The sequence below is a fragment of the Polypterus senegalus genome, chromosome 4 (assembly GCF_016835505.1).
Source record: "Polypterus senegalus isolate Bchr_013 chromosome 4, ASM1683550v1, whole genome shotgun sequence".
Taxonomy (NCBI): Eukaryota; Metazoa; Chordata; class Cladistia; order Polypteriformes; family Polypteridae; genus Polypterus; species Polypterus senegalus.
In genome coordinates, this window is record NC_053157.1 from 170,898,835 (window position 1) to 170,916,753 (window position 17,919).

Genomic DNA, 17,919 nt, shown 5'->3' on the forward strand with positions numbered 1-17,919 from the left:
AGTAACCCTTGCAGACATAACAAGCTATCTCTGTAATCTACAAATAGATTTTTGGGTTGAGGTCAAGTCGTGGTATGATTCTAAAAATGTGCTCCATAAAATTAATAGATCAAGAGCACAAAACACCATAACAGCCAGTGAATCAATCAAAAAGCACCCAAGAGGTAGTACATATAAGTCTGTGACTGGCACAAAAACACAAGAAGAATGGAAATCACACTTTACTTTGCAAGGTTAGCTCTCTGAATTCCTCATGGTAATTAGACTGACTCTGAAATACATTTAGGTTTCTCTGCATCAGGGCCAAAAAGGAAATTATTGAGTCCCGTTTCCAGATGAGAACAATCATCTTCACATCTGTTCATCTTAATGTTTCCCCAACATGGAAGCAGAAGTAAAGTATATGACAACTATCAGGTAGTCACAAAAACCATTATATTCATCTTTAAATTCACCTTGCTTTGTTTTTAGTTTTTTTTTTTCTGTGTCCCATCTATTGCTTTATTTAAGTCACAATTGTATCTTTGTGATTCAGACCCTTTCACTTTCTCCCCACTTTATTGTGTTGTAAATTTAATTTTAAGTTGATTAATTTGCTATTTTTGCCCATCAATCTACACTTAAAAACTCATAATGAAAAAGTGAAAACATTTTTTCAGAAAGTTTTGCAAATATGTTAAAAATCAAAAACTGAAATCTCTCATTCATATAAACATTTAGACCCTTAAGTCAGTATGTGGCACAAGAACTTTTTGCAGCAATCACAGTTTTGATTCTTCTTGGGTCAGTCTCTAAATGCTTTGCACAGCTGGATTTGGCCCGTTTATGCTATTTTTTTCTAACAAAATGGGAAGGATCTGCAAGCTGCCATCTTCAACTCTCACAACAGATGTTCAATGGGGTTTAAGCTTAAAGAGAATCAGAGACTTGTTCCAAGCCACTTTAGCATTGTCTTGGCTATATGCTTTTAATCGTTGTTGTGCTGAAAGGTGAACCACTGCCCCGTCTAAAGTTGTATGAACTCTGGACCAGTGTTTTCTTCAAGGACCTCTCTTTATTTGACTGCATTTATCCTTACCTCATTTCTGACAAGCCTCCCTGTCCCTGCCATCTAAATGTTGTTTGGCAAACTCCAAACAGGAGTTAGCTACTCTACTATAAATACCTGATTGAAGGAGTTCTGCTGAGCTGGTGGTCCTTCCAACAGGTTCTCCTATCTGAGAAGAACACTGTTGAAGCTCTGCTAGAATGGGTATAAGGTTCTTGATCACCTTCCCGACCAAGGCCTTCCTTTGCCCAATTACTCAGTTTGGCCAGATGACCAAATGTAGGGAGACTCCTGGTAGTTGCAATCTTCTTCTATTTCCCAAATATTGATGCCACTGTGATCCTGGAAATAGGCAATGCTTTAAAAATGGTTTTATACCCTTGTCCTAAGCTATGCCTCCTCACAATTTGATCACAGAGATCTATAAAGAGTTTCATGGACTTCATGGCTTTGTTTTTGTCTTGACATGCAATGTTAATTATGGGACCTTATATACAGGTCCCATATATACAGGTCCCATTTTAATACAGAGGTGTGTTTCTTTCTAAACTATGTGTAATCTACTCAGTTTGACACAGGTGGACTCCAATCAAGATCTATCTGAAGGATAATTAAAGCAAACAGAATGCATCTGACCACGGCAAAGGGTCTGAATTCTTACATAGATGAGAGATTCTAATTCTTGATTTTTGATAAGTTTGCAAACCTTTATGAAAACATGTTTTCACATTGGGTTATTGAGTTTAAATTGATGAGGAAAATTTGCAAATATATCTATTTAAAATTAAATCTACAGCAAAACAAAGTATGCAGAAATTGAAGGGATCTGAATATTTTTGAACCCACTATATAAATCTCTGGGTGTTATATATCTCTTCAGCAGCCATAACACATGTACCTCAAAACAGGTAATCCAACTAAAGCTAATCACATTTGGGCCCGGCCTGTACTTGGATAGGAGACTAGCAAGTGAAAGCTTGGGTTGCCGCTGGAAGAGGTGTTGACGCAGCTAGCAGGGGCCAATTAAGATGTGGTCTTAATGTGGATCCCAATGCCCCAGTGCAATGACAGGGACGCTGTGCTGTACAAATGACATCATCCTTCGGATGATACATAAAATTCAGGCTCCGACCCCCTGTGGACATCTTTTGTAAAGACTCGGGTGACTCCCATTGTACCTGTTAAATTGCCCAAAATGTAATCTAGTCATTCTGGCCCCTAATAATCCCATGGCTATACTTGGTTAACTATCTCTTACACCTTCACCACCTAACAGCTAATGTGTAGTGAGCGTGCTGTCATCAACAACAAAAAAAAAAAAGATTGCCATTGCATCATCTGGGTGGATGCTGCACATTGGTGATGGTTGAAAAAGTGTAAAGCACTTTGTATAGTGAGAGAAGCGCTATATAAATATAAAGAATTATTATTATTATTATTATTTGTAATGGAGAAAGCATGGTACTTGATCACTGCTGCATACTGAATAATTTCTGTTTAGGCAAAACCAAAATTGAATATGACAGTAATGACATCCTGATCTTTTGTTTTTACTTTAGACCATCACAAGTATAGGGAATCCAAATTAGCAGCACATCCTTAATGGGAAATGGGGACAAGTGACTATCAGGATGGATAAACTATCCATCCATTACCCAATCCACTATATCCTAACTAGAGAGTCACAGGGGTCTGCTGCAGCCAATTCCAGCCAACACAAGGCGCAAGGCAGGAAACAAACCCTGGGCAGGGTGCCAGCTCACCGCAGGGCGCGCACACACACCCACACTAGGGACAATTTAGAATCGCCAATGCACCTAACCTGCATGCCTTTGGGAGGGAACCGGAGCACCCTGCAGACATGGGGAGAACATACAAACTCCACACAGGGAGGACCTGGGAAGCGAACCCGCGTCTCCTAACTGCGAGGCAGCAGCGCTACCCATTATGCCACCGTGCCGCCCATGGATAAACTAGTAATGTGTAAAATAGACTATTAACAAACTCTCATCCTATTAGAATTTTCTTATTCATTTTTTATAACTCGTTATGTTGTGTAAGTTAGTTCATCCATTGTCTGCTCTAATGTAGGATCAAAAAGAGAACTGAATCTATTCCAAAGGCAATTGTTGCAAGACAGGAGCTAACTTTGAATAGGATACAATCAGGCTGCAGGCTACCAGTGCTGTGGTACACAATTACAAAAAGCCGCAGGAAGTAAAGTGACAGGAAGTCTTTGGATTGTAGAATTATTCTGAAATCCCCATGAGAAATCAACACAAAAACAGAAATCATGCAAATTCCACACAAAAGGCATATCAGTTATTTAAATCAATATAACTTGCCAACATTCAGCCTACTAGCAGAGCTTGTGAATCCACTATTCGCCATTTAGGAAAGTTATGGGGCGCATGCTCTGGCCACTGAGAGGAAGGGTCATAGAAGTATGATAACAATGTCTTCGGTATGTATGCAAAGGGGTGCCATTTGTGTTTCTGAAAGTATGTGCACGCTCCAAAAATCATGATGTCAGCTGCATATATGAAACATTACAGAAGTAACATGTATTATGTGCACATAAAATTGTTACCTCAAAAAAGCCATAACAAGGATATGTTTTTATCCAGAATATTGTTTGGCAAACAATTACATTACACCTTTAGGACATGCTCCTTCTATATTAACACAATTTTTCCTTAGTAGCCTTTTTTTTCCTGTAATGGAATCTAAGGGAAAATAACAAAAGCAGACAATGATTATACTGACAAAGTACATTGTGGTATCTTAAATAGATCATTATACATTCTGTGTTCCGATAACATCACCTTTGTTTTTAAAAGGTTTGAAAACTATTTTAATCAATCAATAAACAAAGCTCATACATTATTGTTATCTGTTCAGCTATTGTAAGATAAAAAAAGAGCATCTGCATCATCAATACACTGAAAAAAGAAATGTTAGCCCGCTTATTGTAGGTTATGGATATTGCTGATAAAATTAACAAAAAGAACAAACACATTCTGAAGGTAAACGAAGCTGTAAAGATCTAATCACCTATTTAACGTAAATCTGTTTTTTCTTTCATGTAGATCTCCGTGGATCAGTTAGTTTACAAGGAAAGAATAACTTCAAGATAACAGTTTCAGTTTTTTCTTTTAAATGGGATTTGGCCACCATACCAAGCAGGTAATTACCTTAGTGATCACAGGCTGCAGTAGCCGATCTGGCAGCTAATTCACTCTCTTAAAGAAAAATCTTTTTTCAACAGAAAGAAACCCTAATTACTTTAGAGTGAAACACAATTTTCTGTTTGCTCAAGCACCAATATTATCCAATGAGGGAAAGAGTAGAAAAAGATAACAATTGCTTAAAATCAATGCCTGTGCAGTGAGATTGTGTAATACACTAAAATAAATATAAGAATTCTTGATCCCCATAGAATACAGTTATTTAATAATGCTTAATCTTTTTTGAGCTTGCTGCAGGACAGTTTTACATGGATTTCTTGATGGATGTTGTGGGGAAAAAAGTTTTAAAATATTGCACTGAAATATTTTACTATCCTTTCAAAGAACTGAGTGATTTTTCTGCAGCAACCACCTAAGACAAGGGCATTTACAGAAACATAATTGAAAACTGGGTTTTTAAAAGTCCACTTCCTGAATTGATGTTATGCCATACATTGGAGTCAATAGATAAATGTAATGCCCACCATGAAATTTTTAGTTTATACCTTCTGAGTACACATTACAAGTTCATCCATTTTGTCTGGATCAACACTTGTCTTCCTGCTTTCAATACTGTGAAAATTGTATGTGCACCAAAGGGGTCAATCTACTTCCATAGAAGTTCAAAATGATTTTCTCACCCAGCAGATTTCTGTGCAATTTATATCATATTTCATATGTGTTGTGAATGCAATTCACAATTATCCATCCATATTTCTTCTGATCTTACATTTTTTGGTCAAGGTTAGGCAGTTTTAAAGTGGTAGTATTCTGAGAGTAGATTCCATAAAATATCTAACAAAAATAATCTCAGTTTCCAGATAGGGCAATGAACAATACAATATAATGGCTGTCCTATTCACTGTGCTAGGGGAGAGGTGGAGTCTTTCCTGTGAACCACAAGAATAATATACAGTAAAAGTGGATACAAAAAACACGGCGTATGAAAGAGATTCAAGATGGGAAATTATAGATCTCTGCTCACTGTTATACTGAAGACTGTATGGAAATTAGAATTATAGGGCTGTTTTAGGCTGATTTGCCAGCCCTGCCAAATTCTTTGCCAGCTTTTATTGATATGGCGATTGCAGAATTTACTTGCCTGTACAATTGTTTGCACTGCCAAGATGATTTTTGAATCAGACAGTTCATACAATGTTTCTAAGTCAGGTGTCAGAATTTTTTTTTTCTTTCCATAATAAGATGTTGAGATTTCATGCCATTTTTGTATATTAATTTAAGTTTAAGGAGATGTCAAAGAGTGAAAGAGCCTTTGACATTCTTGGTTATAAAATAAGAATACAGTCATTACAGGTGATTTTATATTATCCCATCTTCATTATCTTTGCTAACAGCACTCATCTGCTAATGTATTCATTTGATTTTTACATGGATACATTTTTGTGTACATTTATACACAAAATGCACACAATGCCATCTGTTAGCTGTGTAAGTTTTAAAGGGCATTTAACTGACAACTTACTTATTTAGCAAAGTATTTTAACATCCCAAGGTGTGGCTGAGGAAGGACTAACAAAAGAGTTCCAGCAGTAGTCACTAGCCCTTGGAAGGAACATTTATGAACTCTTTTATGACAGGAAACCTTGACTCACTCCTGCTTCTGGTTTCATTTGACTCCCGTTAAAGTCTTGAGCTACCTCAGAGTAACTGCCATGTTCATGAGGTCTCCACCACATTTGTGCATCTTCTCTTTCTAATTTGCCCTGCTGTGCTGTTCAGTGCAGCTCTGTCTTGGCTACCCAAGCTTGCATGCCTCTGCACCCATTCACACTTAAACCTCCATATTTCCTCACAGGTCAGAGTCACTATAGTATCACTATCAAACTTTCAGTAGAAGCACCCATTGATCAGTTCTTATTTTTTAATCCTCCCATCTATTTATTCTTTTTCCTGAGTCTGCTTTGTTCATTAACAAGTCACAGAGAGCTGGACCATATTTGGCAGCACAATGGACAAGGAAAAAAACAGTGATGAACAGGATGCTGATCTAGAGCTACCACAATGTCATCCATTATCATTCTACTTGATCTTTCCTTTGCCTTTGACAAAACTAATGATCTTCTCTTGCCTAGGCATCAATGGGACTACTCTTAGATGGTATGAATTTTATCTCTCAGACAGATCCCACTGTTTATTCTGGAAAGAAAAGATGTCTAATTTACATCAGGCAAATACAGGAATCCCACAAGGACTGGTGCCAAGTCCTCTCCTCTTCTCTTTGTGTACACCACCACATTAGGCTCTATCAAGCAGACCCATAGATTCTCATGTCAGTGATATGAAGATAATACTCAGGCATAACTGTCATTCCCTTCAGAGTATGACACAATCTCCACAAATATCTTGGTGTGTCTCGATGATATCTCAGCTTGGGCGAAGGAACACCATCTAGTTTAAAGGAACAAATCTTCAGTTCAGTTCTTGTTATCCCAGCCAGTTTGACTATTCAAGACCCCATCTTTGTAAAGCTTAGCTCATTACAACTAAAACATTTCAAGCATTGGTCCTGTCTCATTTTGGATACTGCAACTCTCTGCTGGCAGGAGTACCTGCAATTGCTACCAAGCAAAGTCAAAGCAGATGCTTCAAAATACAGCACCATTTTTTGTATTTCACCAGTCAAGACAGGTACATGGCACTTCTCTTTTCAGGTCATCATACTGACTGCCTGTAGCAGCACATATTAAGCTCAAATCTTTGATGCTTGTCTCCAGACTGGTTAAAGGATCTGCACCCATGTATATGGAAGCACTCAGCTAGTGAGCGGTGTGGCATCAAATCTCAATCTAGACTCTTTTCATGTGTAGCTCTTAGCAGCCGTAATGAGCTGTCCTCCCTAATCTGAACCACTGACTTCTTCAAAGTATGTAAGAAGCAGTTAAAAACTCAGATCTTGCAGATATTAATATCTAACTAATTGATAATGGATTGATAGGTTCTTATTACTAAGGAAAAATTAGCTAGTTTTATTTTCTGTTTGTTTTACTGCTCTTGATTTGTGGTGCTCACATTGTTCTGTGCCACTGGTTTCAAACAGTCTGTAAGAAACAGAAAACGACATTCGCAGAAAGCTCTAAGAAATGGAACAAATTTATTGACACTACAGCAGCATGGCTGAAAGATACAAATAGTCTGTTAACCCGTTCATCGACGAAAAGTTCTTGGAAGAGTAGTTGGTGGACCATACAAAGAGACAAACGTGGTAAGCTGCCCAAACATTCAATCAAACGTGTGTCAATAACAGAGATTGAAGATATGTTGCTGCAACAATATAACACAGATTTTCCAGAGCGCAACTGTGAAGAAAAAGAAGAAATGTGCAAGAGGACATCAAGTTCATGCGCTTAGCCTCAGAATCTGCGAGACAAGGTAGGTGGCCACTATTGTTTAAATTTGCCTTTGAAGGATGAAACACTTAAAATGCCAAATAACCGCTGTATTGCTGAACAGCATGCTATGGGACTGAAAAGAAAACTGAGCAAAAATTCAGGTTTCCACGAATACTATAAAGCCTTCATGAAAGACATTATAGACTAAGGGTTACACTGTCAAGGTACCCAAAAAAAGCCTGAATTGCAGTGAAGGCAGAGTGTGGTACATTTCACATCACGGTGTGTATCATCCAAAGAAAAAAAAGATTTCAGAGATCTTTGACTGCACTGCCACCTACCAGGCGATTTCACTTAAAGAACAATTATTAAAAGGCCCTGACCTAACTAAGACACTCATTGGCGTCCCTACAAGGTTCAGAAAGGAGCCAGTAGCGCTAATGGCAGAGATTAAGTCAATGTTCTACCAAGTTAAGATACCAGACAAAGACACTGATCTTTAACGTTTTTTATGATGGCTTGAAGGTAATCTAATTAAAGACCTTGAAGAATTCAAAATGACAGTACATCTTTTTGGTGCTACTTCTTCACCCAGTTGTGCTTCTTATGCTTTGCGTAGAACAGCCGAAGATGCCAGAGATACATTTCCTGAGGAAGCTGTTAACACCATTCTCAATAACTTCTATGTGGACATTTGTCTAAAGTCGGTGGCAACAGAAGAACAAGCAATAAAGCTGGCAAAGTATCTCCAAGCTCTATGCCTCAAAGGGGGATTCCATTTGACTAAGTGGGTGAGTAACAACAGAGCAGTTTTATTGTCTATTCCTGAAGGAGACAGAGCTCATGAACAAAGGGACTTAGACTTGAGCCACAATCTCCTTCCCACAGAGCGTGCCCTGGGCGTCCAGTGGTGCACAGAAACTGACAGTTTCAAATTTCAGATTAAGTTGCAAAACAAGCCCACTACAAGGCGTGGTATTCTGTCTGTTGTTAGCTCAGTTTACGATCCACTAGGTTTTTTAGCACCCACCTTACTGCCAGCAAAGCTTATTCTAAGTGATTTATGCAAAGAGATATTTGGGTGGGATGAAGAAGTAGAAGTCAAACACATTCAGAAATGGAAAAAATGGATGAATGATTTGAAGTTACTTACAGACTATAAAGTGAACAGATGCTTCAAACCTACCGGGTTTGGAACCATAAAGACAGCACATATGCACCATTTTGCAGATGCTAGTGAAGATGGATATGGCACTGTCACTTACCTTGTCTTAACCAATGGAGAGGGTAAAAAGCATTGTTCATTCCTGATGGGCAAGTCAAGAGTTCCATCATTAAAGCAGGTCACGATTCCAAGATTGGGTGCTGACAGCAGCCGTTGCGGCAGTTAAAATGGACAAAATGCTTAAAGGAGAGCTTCAAATGTCCTTACAAGAATCTATGTTTTGGACTGACAGCACCACAGTGCTAAAATACATTTCAAATGAAAGCACTCAATTTAAGACTTTTGTTGCCAACAGAATATCCATGATCAGAGATAATTCACAACCTTCACAGTGGAGGTATGTCACATCTGCCCTTAACCCGGCTGATCAAGCATCCAGAGGGCTAAGCATAGAAAACTTTCTCAAAAACACTACATGGTCACAAGGCCCAAGTTTCTTATTGAAGTCAGAACGTAAGTGGCCAAAAAGACCAGATCAACTGAACGATTCACTCTTTGAAGATGATCCAGAAGTTAAAACTTGTGCAGTTAACATGACAAGAATAGAGGAGGCAACTGAACCCATCAACAAACTAATCACTTACTTTTCAGATTGGCATTGCTTGAAGAAAGCAGTGGCCTGGTTTCTCAAGTTTAAAGACATACTGCTGCGCTTAAGAAATGAAAGAAAAACATTCCAACTAGCAATCAATCAATCTAAAAGTAATCCAGAAGAACAAATATCACTCATCACAAAGCACATGAAAAAGTATAAACGGACTTTAAAACCAAGTTCAATCTCTCTAGAAGACTTGGCTAAAGCTGAAACAGAGCTTATCCGCCTAAGTCAACAGCAAGAATTTCCAGAAGAATTAAAGGCTCTAACGAAAAACACTTGTGTTAAAAAGAACAGTCAAATCTATAAACTTGACCTGATCATACAAGATGGAATACTGAGAGTTGGAGGAAGACTCTGCAAAGCTGCAATGCCCAAAGAAGCTAAACATCCTTCAGTTCTTCACAAGCATTCACATGTTGCTTCTCTCATATTGCAGCACATTCATAAACAAATTGGACATTGTGGGCACAACCATGTGCTTGCACAGTTACGCCAGAAATACTGGATACCTCAAGCAAACTCAGCTATTAGAAAAATAATTTCAAAGTGCACAACGTGCAGAAGATACAATGTGAAAGCAGGTAAGCACAAAATGTCAGATTTGCCAGAAGATCGCCTAGCACCCAACCAACCACCATTCACTAATGTTGGAGTGGAATATTTTGGCCCCTTTTTAGTCAAAAGAGGAAGAAGTCTAGTCAAGAGGTACGGAGTAATCTTCACATGTTTAACAACCAGAGCTGCGCACATAGAGATTGCACATAGCTTAGACACTGATTCTTGTATCCAAGCCATACTCCGATTTAAGAGTAGAAGAGGACAAGTTAAAATCATGCGCTCAGACAATGGAACAAATTTTGTTGGAGCAGAAAGAGAGCTAAGAGAAGCTACTAAAAACTTGGAACATGAAAAAATCGGCAATGCTATGAGGCAGAAAGAAATCAAATGGATTTTTAATCCACCATCAGCCTCTCATCAAGGTGGAGTGTGGGAAAGACAAATCAGAAGCGTAAGAAATCTTAAATTCAACACTAAACCAACAAACACTTGATGTTGAAAATTTTCATATTATGATGTGTAAAGTGGAATCAATACTCAATAACAGACCCCTTACAAAGACATTAGATGATCCAAATGATTTAGAACCACTCACACCCAATCACTTGTTATTAATGAAGACACAACCTGAAATGCCACCTAAACTCATTTCAGAAAACCATTCCCAAGAAGATGCTGGAAACAAATTCAATACATGGCTGATTTGTTTTGGAAAAGATGGACTAAAGAGTATTTGCCAATACTTCAAGAACGTCAAAAATGGCTTGCACCAAGAAGAAATTTTGAACCAGGGGACGTTGTTTTAATTGTAGATAAAGCTACATCTCACAATTCCTGGGTAACAGGTCGAGTCATGAAAACGATGCCAGATGCCAAAGGTGCAGTCAGAAGAGTTTGTGTGCAAACCAAAACCAGCTCACTGGACAGACCATTGAATAAACTGTGCCTGCTTCAAGAAACAGCCAATGTTTGATATATGACATTTTTAAAATGTATGTTTGCAGTGTTATTGCTAGAGATTTGAAAAGAATAGTTAATATAAAAGTACTTGGCTCATATTGAAGTAAAGTATAGTACAGTGGAACCTCGGTTCACGAACGTCTCGGTACACGTACAACTCGGTTCATGACCAAAAAGTTCGCCAAACTTTTGCCTCGGTTCACGACCACACAATCGGTATACGAACAAGCCAGATTCTCTTTCAGTTTGTGTTAGCCGATGATTTCCACACGTGTTGCATTGTTCTCGGTCAGACCTGTCTGCGCATGCGTGCCTGCCTGCCCGTGCGTGCCTGGCTGCAAAAGAAACCCAAGAATTCACAATAGAGAAAACATCTGAAGGAAAACATCCCTCCATCGCAGAGCCGGACTCTCCCTCAAAACTGTAACCTCCTCTCCACCCAGTTCCTCCTCACTTCATGCCAGAACTCGACTCATGCAAGGTTAGTTTTCTTGGGGGTTTATAGTTTTTGTATTACGGATTTTCAAAAGTTAATTTTTCAGTTAATTTTTCAGTTCGTAGCGTGAATTGTTGCAATGTTACTTTTCTGTTTTTTTAAATGTTCCTTTTTTTCCCTGTGCTTAAAACTCATTTTAAAAAAAGTGTTTACTGTACAGTACAGCGATCCGGCTGTAAGGCTATTAGCGTGAACTCCTTTTTTTAAATTAAAGTTCGGATTTGTTCAAATTTTCCTCTCTGTTCTGAGAGAGAGGAGCGAGCGAGCGCGTGCTGCTGAGAGAGAGAGAGAGAGAGCGAGTAAACCTGCTCATGCAGCTGAGCAGGAAGCCTGGGTGTTTTGTGTCAGTGTTATTCAATGTTTTTACATTAGTTTACTATTACACTGTGCCTTATATGTTGTAATTAACTATATTTGTGCTTAATCTTTAAAAAAATATATATTTACATACAGTTTGTACGGTCTGGAACGTAAGAATATAAATTTCTTCCATAGTCATAGCTTATGGTATAGTCCTTTCCCCCTATAGGTTAGTAAGAGATAGAACCTTCTTACTATAACTGAGGAACAGTGTGATAATAGATTCAGTTGTGTCTAGAACAGTTCCCAGTAAGCAGGGACTTGAAAAGCCCATTTTCAACTTAGAAATGGGATAAGTATACAGTGTTCTGGCTGTTTTCAAATTGTTCAGATATGTTAAGTAAATAGTAATGATTTGAGATGTAACAAGATTCAAGCTTTGAACAGAACTTTTCTTAACAAGAATTTTTCCCTTTTTTTTTGCTATTTTAATTTCTTTTTTTTGTGTGCACTGTTTTACTTTGAAACTTAACTAAACTTTTAAAAACTAAGATATTTTGTCTGTGGAATCATTTCTGTGCATCAGGCTTTTGTTGAATCCCATTTTTTGAGTTGAAATTGCTGAACTTTGGTAATTTTGGAACAGCTACACAATGTCTGGGCTGATGTTACTCAATTATGTTTGACCTTTTTAGTAAGTCCCTTTGGATAAAAGTTTCTGCTAAGTCTACAAAGGTAAAAGTAGATGTAACTGCACACCACAGTGTATTCTACAGAAATCAACACACACACACACACATACACATACACATACACTTCCATACTGGGGCTTATTTGATTCACAAATTTATTTAAATTGTATATCTTTTGTTCGGATTCAGCGGGTTGGAAAATGGATGGATGGATCTTTGAAATTCAGGAGTGGAAATCAGATCACCTGAAGAAAACTCCATGCAGACAAGTCCTTGAAAAACTATCAGTACTACCTACTGTGCCATTATGCAACCTTGCACACATGGGGTGAAAATGAAAACTCCATACAGTGAAAGATGAAGAATTGAAACCAGATACTTGGGAGCTGTGTGTACTCAGGGCACAGTCTCTTTTAAATCAGTACAAAAACAAAGAGAATAACCAAGCAGCACACAGTGAAAGGGAAACTGAAGTCCCTGAAGCTGTTGAAAAGCAGCACTAACCACCGAGCTCTTAAACATTTATTTTTAACTAGCCGAAGCCTGCCGTAGCATACTGCGGTGTAAGAATAGGAATGGAAAACTGTGAGAAAGGAATTCAGAAATCAAGAAGAAATAAATACTTCTTGAAAGACGGAGGTGTGAATAGTGTTTTGGTGGTGACAACAGATAATGAGTCGAAAGATCTAATCCTAGAAAAAACCACGTACAACTGACCATGGCTGAAGACTGGTTGTTAGAATTATTGTGAAGGGTAAACAGCATGTGGGATATCAGGTCTGTGCTCCGGTCTTTGGGTATCTGACAGTGCATGTAGAATTTCCAGCCAAGCAGGATTACATGTGAAAGTGATAAATAAATGAGGCTGTCCGAATTTACGCACTATGGCCATGGCATTCTGCTAGTTTTGTTGCATGTATCTTGGACTTCCTAGAAGTGTGGATGGTAATATGATCATTTTGTCTACACGTACGTTTTTATTTTCAGCGTTTGCTTGTAGCGCGTCTGACAGTCTTTTGTATTGTTCCACGCACAAATCTTGTTGTTGTAATCTGAGATAGTTGAGACTCACGCCCTCTGTTTTAACATACACATCTACTACGTACTGTTGGAATAGTTCGCCGCTGGAGTGCAAAATACTAAACATATTCCTCACTGCTAATCTGTACGTGTAAAACTGGCATTGAGTAAGCCTTCTTTGCTTGGTGGTTCTTTTATCTGGAACATGTTGTAAATCTTTGTGCCAGCCAATGTCTCTGTAAGGTAAGGTGAACATCTGTCCCCGTTTTCCAGGGACAGTCCCATTTTTCGGACAACTGTCCCCACTCAGAAACATGTCCCCATCTAAGATTTTGTCCCCGAGTTTCAGCTGGTCCACTTTTTTAAATGTATCTCATCACCACGATAATTTGAACTTGGCGAGTGTGCACAGTGTTTTGATGGAGGTTATGCTTTACCACATCCTGCAACTTTGGCGAGAAATCACGTGATAAGCTTTCGCTTTGTACTCTGTAGTATTTAGAGTCCCTACTCGTGATCTGTAGATTCTACGCTCCTCTAGCCTCCCGTCCCCCCAAGTCCCCGGATTGGCCCAAAAAATTCTGGTCAACTTATGTAAGGGAATAAAAGTGGGTAAACCATATCATTGCAATTCATATTGAGCGTGGAAATCTGTCTACAGGAGTTGCCTATAGGACAGATGCAAATGTTCCTTTCGGCAGGCAGTCTGCCATCTTCTCCAATGAAAATCGCTGCAACATTGTTGTGACATGTCGGGGCATTGTAGCATCGTAAATTCTGCCGAGGGTTTTCCTCGAAAAGCATTCGTACAGCTGCTGTTGGATTGGACTGAGCAATTTCATGCATGTGTTTGTATGATTTAGCGAAGGGTTTGATGGTTCTGAGCATGGAATCTTGCTGGAGAAGTAAATTTTCGCTGCATGTAGAGTTTGCTTTATTTTGTAAGCGTACTGCAGATGCTTGGCGAGAAATGCCGTGTCGGCTCCGTGTGGGTGGGACTGGTTTTGAAGGTGGACACGGGAGGAGAGTTAGAGTTGGCGGGCAGGGCTCTGTCGTGCGTATCCCATGACACGATAGGAGGGTTAGAGTTGGTAGGCGGGGCTCTGTTGTGCATATCCCATGACGCGGTAGGAGAGTTAGAGTTGGCGGGCAGGGCTCTGTCGATCGTATCCCATGGTCTTAGAGTTGGTGGGCGGGGCTCTGTGAGTTGGCAGGCGTGGCTCTGTCTTACTTGCTCACTGTCGTGTGCCCTTAGTGAATTTTATATATAGTTCTTAGGCAAATATGGGACAAATGAGAAAACTCTAAAGAGTGGGTGGGATTTAATCAAAGCCCCTTAAACTACAAGATAAGAGTCATAACCAGGCCATTCCATGGCCCAAAATTCGAAAAAGTTTAAGAAAATGGATCTGTCTTTTACCAATATTTATAAATAGGTTCAGTTAATTCTTAGAACAGTGACTTTCATACACACATCTCAATTTTTGACCCACTGTATATAGTCAAGCATTGTGACATAGGGGCATACTGTATGTTGTGGACTTTAATTTATAACATTTCCAGTTCAGTATCTCCTCGGACTCAGTGTGCCATTCTGACAGACTCACTTAACCAGCTAGTGCTCCAGACACATAACGTACAGAGAAACAATACATGGACTCTCAAACCAGTGTAATCCAAGTCAGGGTCATGGGGGACACTAGCCCAATATATAGTAGAGCTTCCTCATGCACATGCACATGCACACACGCAAACACACACACTCACTCACTCCGTCACAATGATTCGATGAAGAATTGGGGATGTGCAAGGAAAGAAATGCACCAGGATGGGCCCAGAAAAAAAGTGAGCACTGGAGTCTTGAGGCAAGCACACTATCCCTAGTGTCACCATACTGCCATTGTGTCACAAATTTCAAATTAAAATGTATGCAAACATTTACACTCAAGCACAGTAATTGTAAAATGATTCTAAACCAAAACCAGAGACAAAGTTTTCATTATAAAAGTAGCCTGTATAAAATAAGGTTTAATCACGCTTAGTACTATTTTCAGTTTACTTGTCTGAGTCTGAACAATGTTTTCAGTGGTCCAGAGTTATTGAACATTGTAGCATTAAAAGTCTGTAATCTGCCATTCCCTAAAAATCTAATTGTAAATTTCAGCTGCTATTGCATTTGTAGTCCATGTTTTTCTTGCCTGAGGATATTCTGCGCTTGACCTGTGCAGGTGGTCATTACTGAAATAACACACTGGGATTGGAACTGTGGAAATTAATCAATTTAATTGTCTTTTTCCTGCATACTGCTACTTTTACTGTGGTTCTGTAAGCAAACATATTATTCTTGCTTTGTGTATCTGCCTTTAAATTGTTATGTGTAGGTTTATATCATAAAGGTCAGTTTCCCCTATTTCGAGAAGACAGTATAATACCTTGCTTATAAATTTGTAATTCTGAAAAAGCATGTCCATTCCAACAGATTATTTTACCATAAAATCCATGACAAGCAATCTATATAAAGGTAAAGAACATCCCAAATAACTGGGGTGCACTTTCTCATTTCAGAGGAGCAATGACAAAGTTTGACACTGAAAATTGTAATAGTTATGCTAACCTTTTCAAATTTAGCTTGCAGCCTTCAGATCTATAGTTACATTTTCTTTAATTAAATTTCAATCCTCTGTTGACTATTTTTATGTATACTTTTCTTAGTCTTCCAGATATGTTAGTCAATTATGAGGTCACCAGGGGCTACCTGATTTTAATAAACCTAGCAAAGCTCCTAAGCTTGCCAAGAAAAACAGTCTCCATTGATCTTTTTTACGATTTGATGGAAATGCCAGACACACACTGGAGGAATCTTTTGAACACAGATGATACAACTTCTCTAGCTTGGAGACCTTTCTGTAAACCTATTTACAGAAAAAAGAATTGGTGACTTATAGTGGAGGATTGTGCATGTCGCAGTTGCCACTAACTCTTTTTTAAGAACAGTTGGTTTAAGTACTGTTAATAATTGCTCTTTCCATAATCAAATCATAATTTTTTATGATTTTTAAAGTACAATAGACTAAAACCGATATTCAGTTTTCTTTTTGTGTTAGTTTGGAAACTTGGAATTGCATTTTTTAGAGATCACTTTTTTTTGGGATAGACTTCTCTAAGAAAAACAAAAACAAATCTCTTTTGCTAGGCAAACCTAAGCTGGCGATATTGAAAACAAGACATGAGATAAAGTTGAACACACTAAGCACTAATTTAATGTGTAAAATTCTAATTCGTAGCAGACAGAAAGTGGGATTTCAGTAATATAAAATGACAAATGAACTTGAAGAATTTTAAAAAATAAGAAAAATGAATGATGTTTTATGTTCTCTTGAAGGTGAGCACTTGTAACTAGTAACATCTTTCTGAGAAACTTATAATCGTTTGCACGTAAGAAAAAACAGCTTATCTATTATGTAAGTGTAAATAAAAGTCTCTTTAAATGTTAAAATTATGATTCTGTCTTTTCTGTTGCAGTATTACGTAAAAACAGAGTCTTTTGCAGGTAGGAGCCGGGATACAAGTCCATTGCAAGACCTACTCATGTGTGCACTCACATGCACACTGACAATGGGCCAACTAAAAATCACTGATCAGGGATGGTGTAAGCCTGGAGTGCTTCCGGGTGCAAGGACAGCACTTCGCCACACTGGGGAGTGCTGCCGGAAGTTCATCATCAGGCACCTGGAGCACATCCAGGGCATTATAAAAGGGGCCGCCTCACTCCATTCGGGGAGCCGGAGTCAGGTGGAAGTGGACAGAGCTTGCAAGAGAGTAGTGGAGGCTCCTGAAGGACCAAGGACTGAGCAACCACTGTAAATAGTTATTGTAAATAGGAGAATAAATGTGTGTTTGTTTGGACATTGTGGTGTCATGTCTGTCTGTGGCAGGGCTAGTTTTTACAAAGTGTAAGGCAAAACTGCTAACATCTCATCAATCCACGATTACATTAAAATAAATGATTTTTAAGTGTTGCAATTGTTAAACTAAGAAATCATAATCTGTATTATTTTAATTAAAAGTAATTTTAAGAAAATATGAATAAAATCAAAAATATGATATATAAGGAAAATATGCAATATTGGAAAATAATGTTTTGTTTTAGGTTATGAAAGAGTGGAGCTCAATCTCAGCCATCCACCCTGTTCCTCAGCATTCCTTTTTCATTCCAGGGTCATGAGGGGCCAGAACATGTCCCATCAGCATTGTCCATCATAGGACACCCTCAAGAATAAACCTATTGGACCAGTTTAGAGACACACTTTTCAGCTAATATACATAGACAAAAGAAGAAGTTGTAAAATACACATGAAAAAGACTGAGTAGGAAATTAATTCAGATTTCTCTGACCTTAAGATAGAAATACTAACTATTCTATCATAGAAATAATAGCAACATTT

The 17,919-nt window shown here is 38.5% G+C and overlaps 1 pseudogene; it reads left to right on the plus strand.

Annotated features, from left to right (window-relative positions):
• The first annotated feature begins 8,578 nt into the window (after nt 1-8,578).
• LOC120528768 overlaps nt 8,579-17,919 on the plus strand; it is a 39,350-nt pseudogene continuing 30,009 nt past the window's right edge.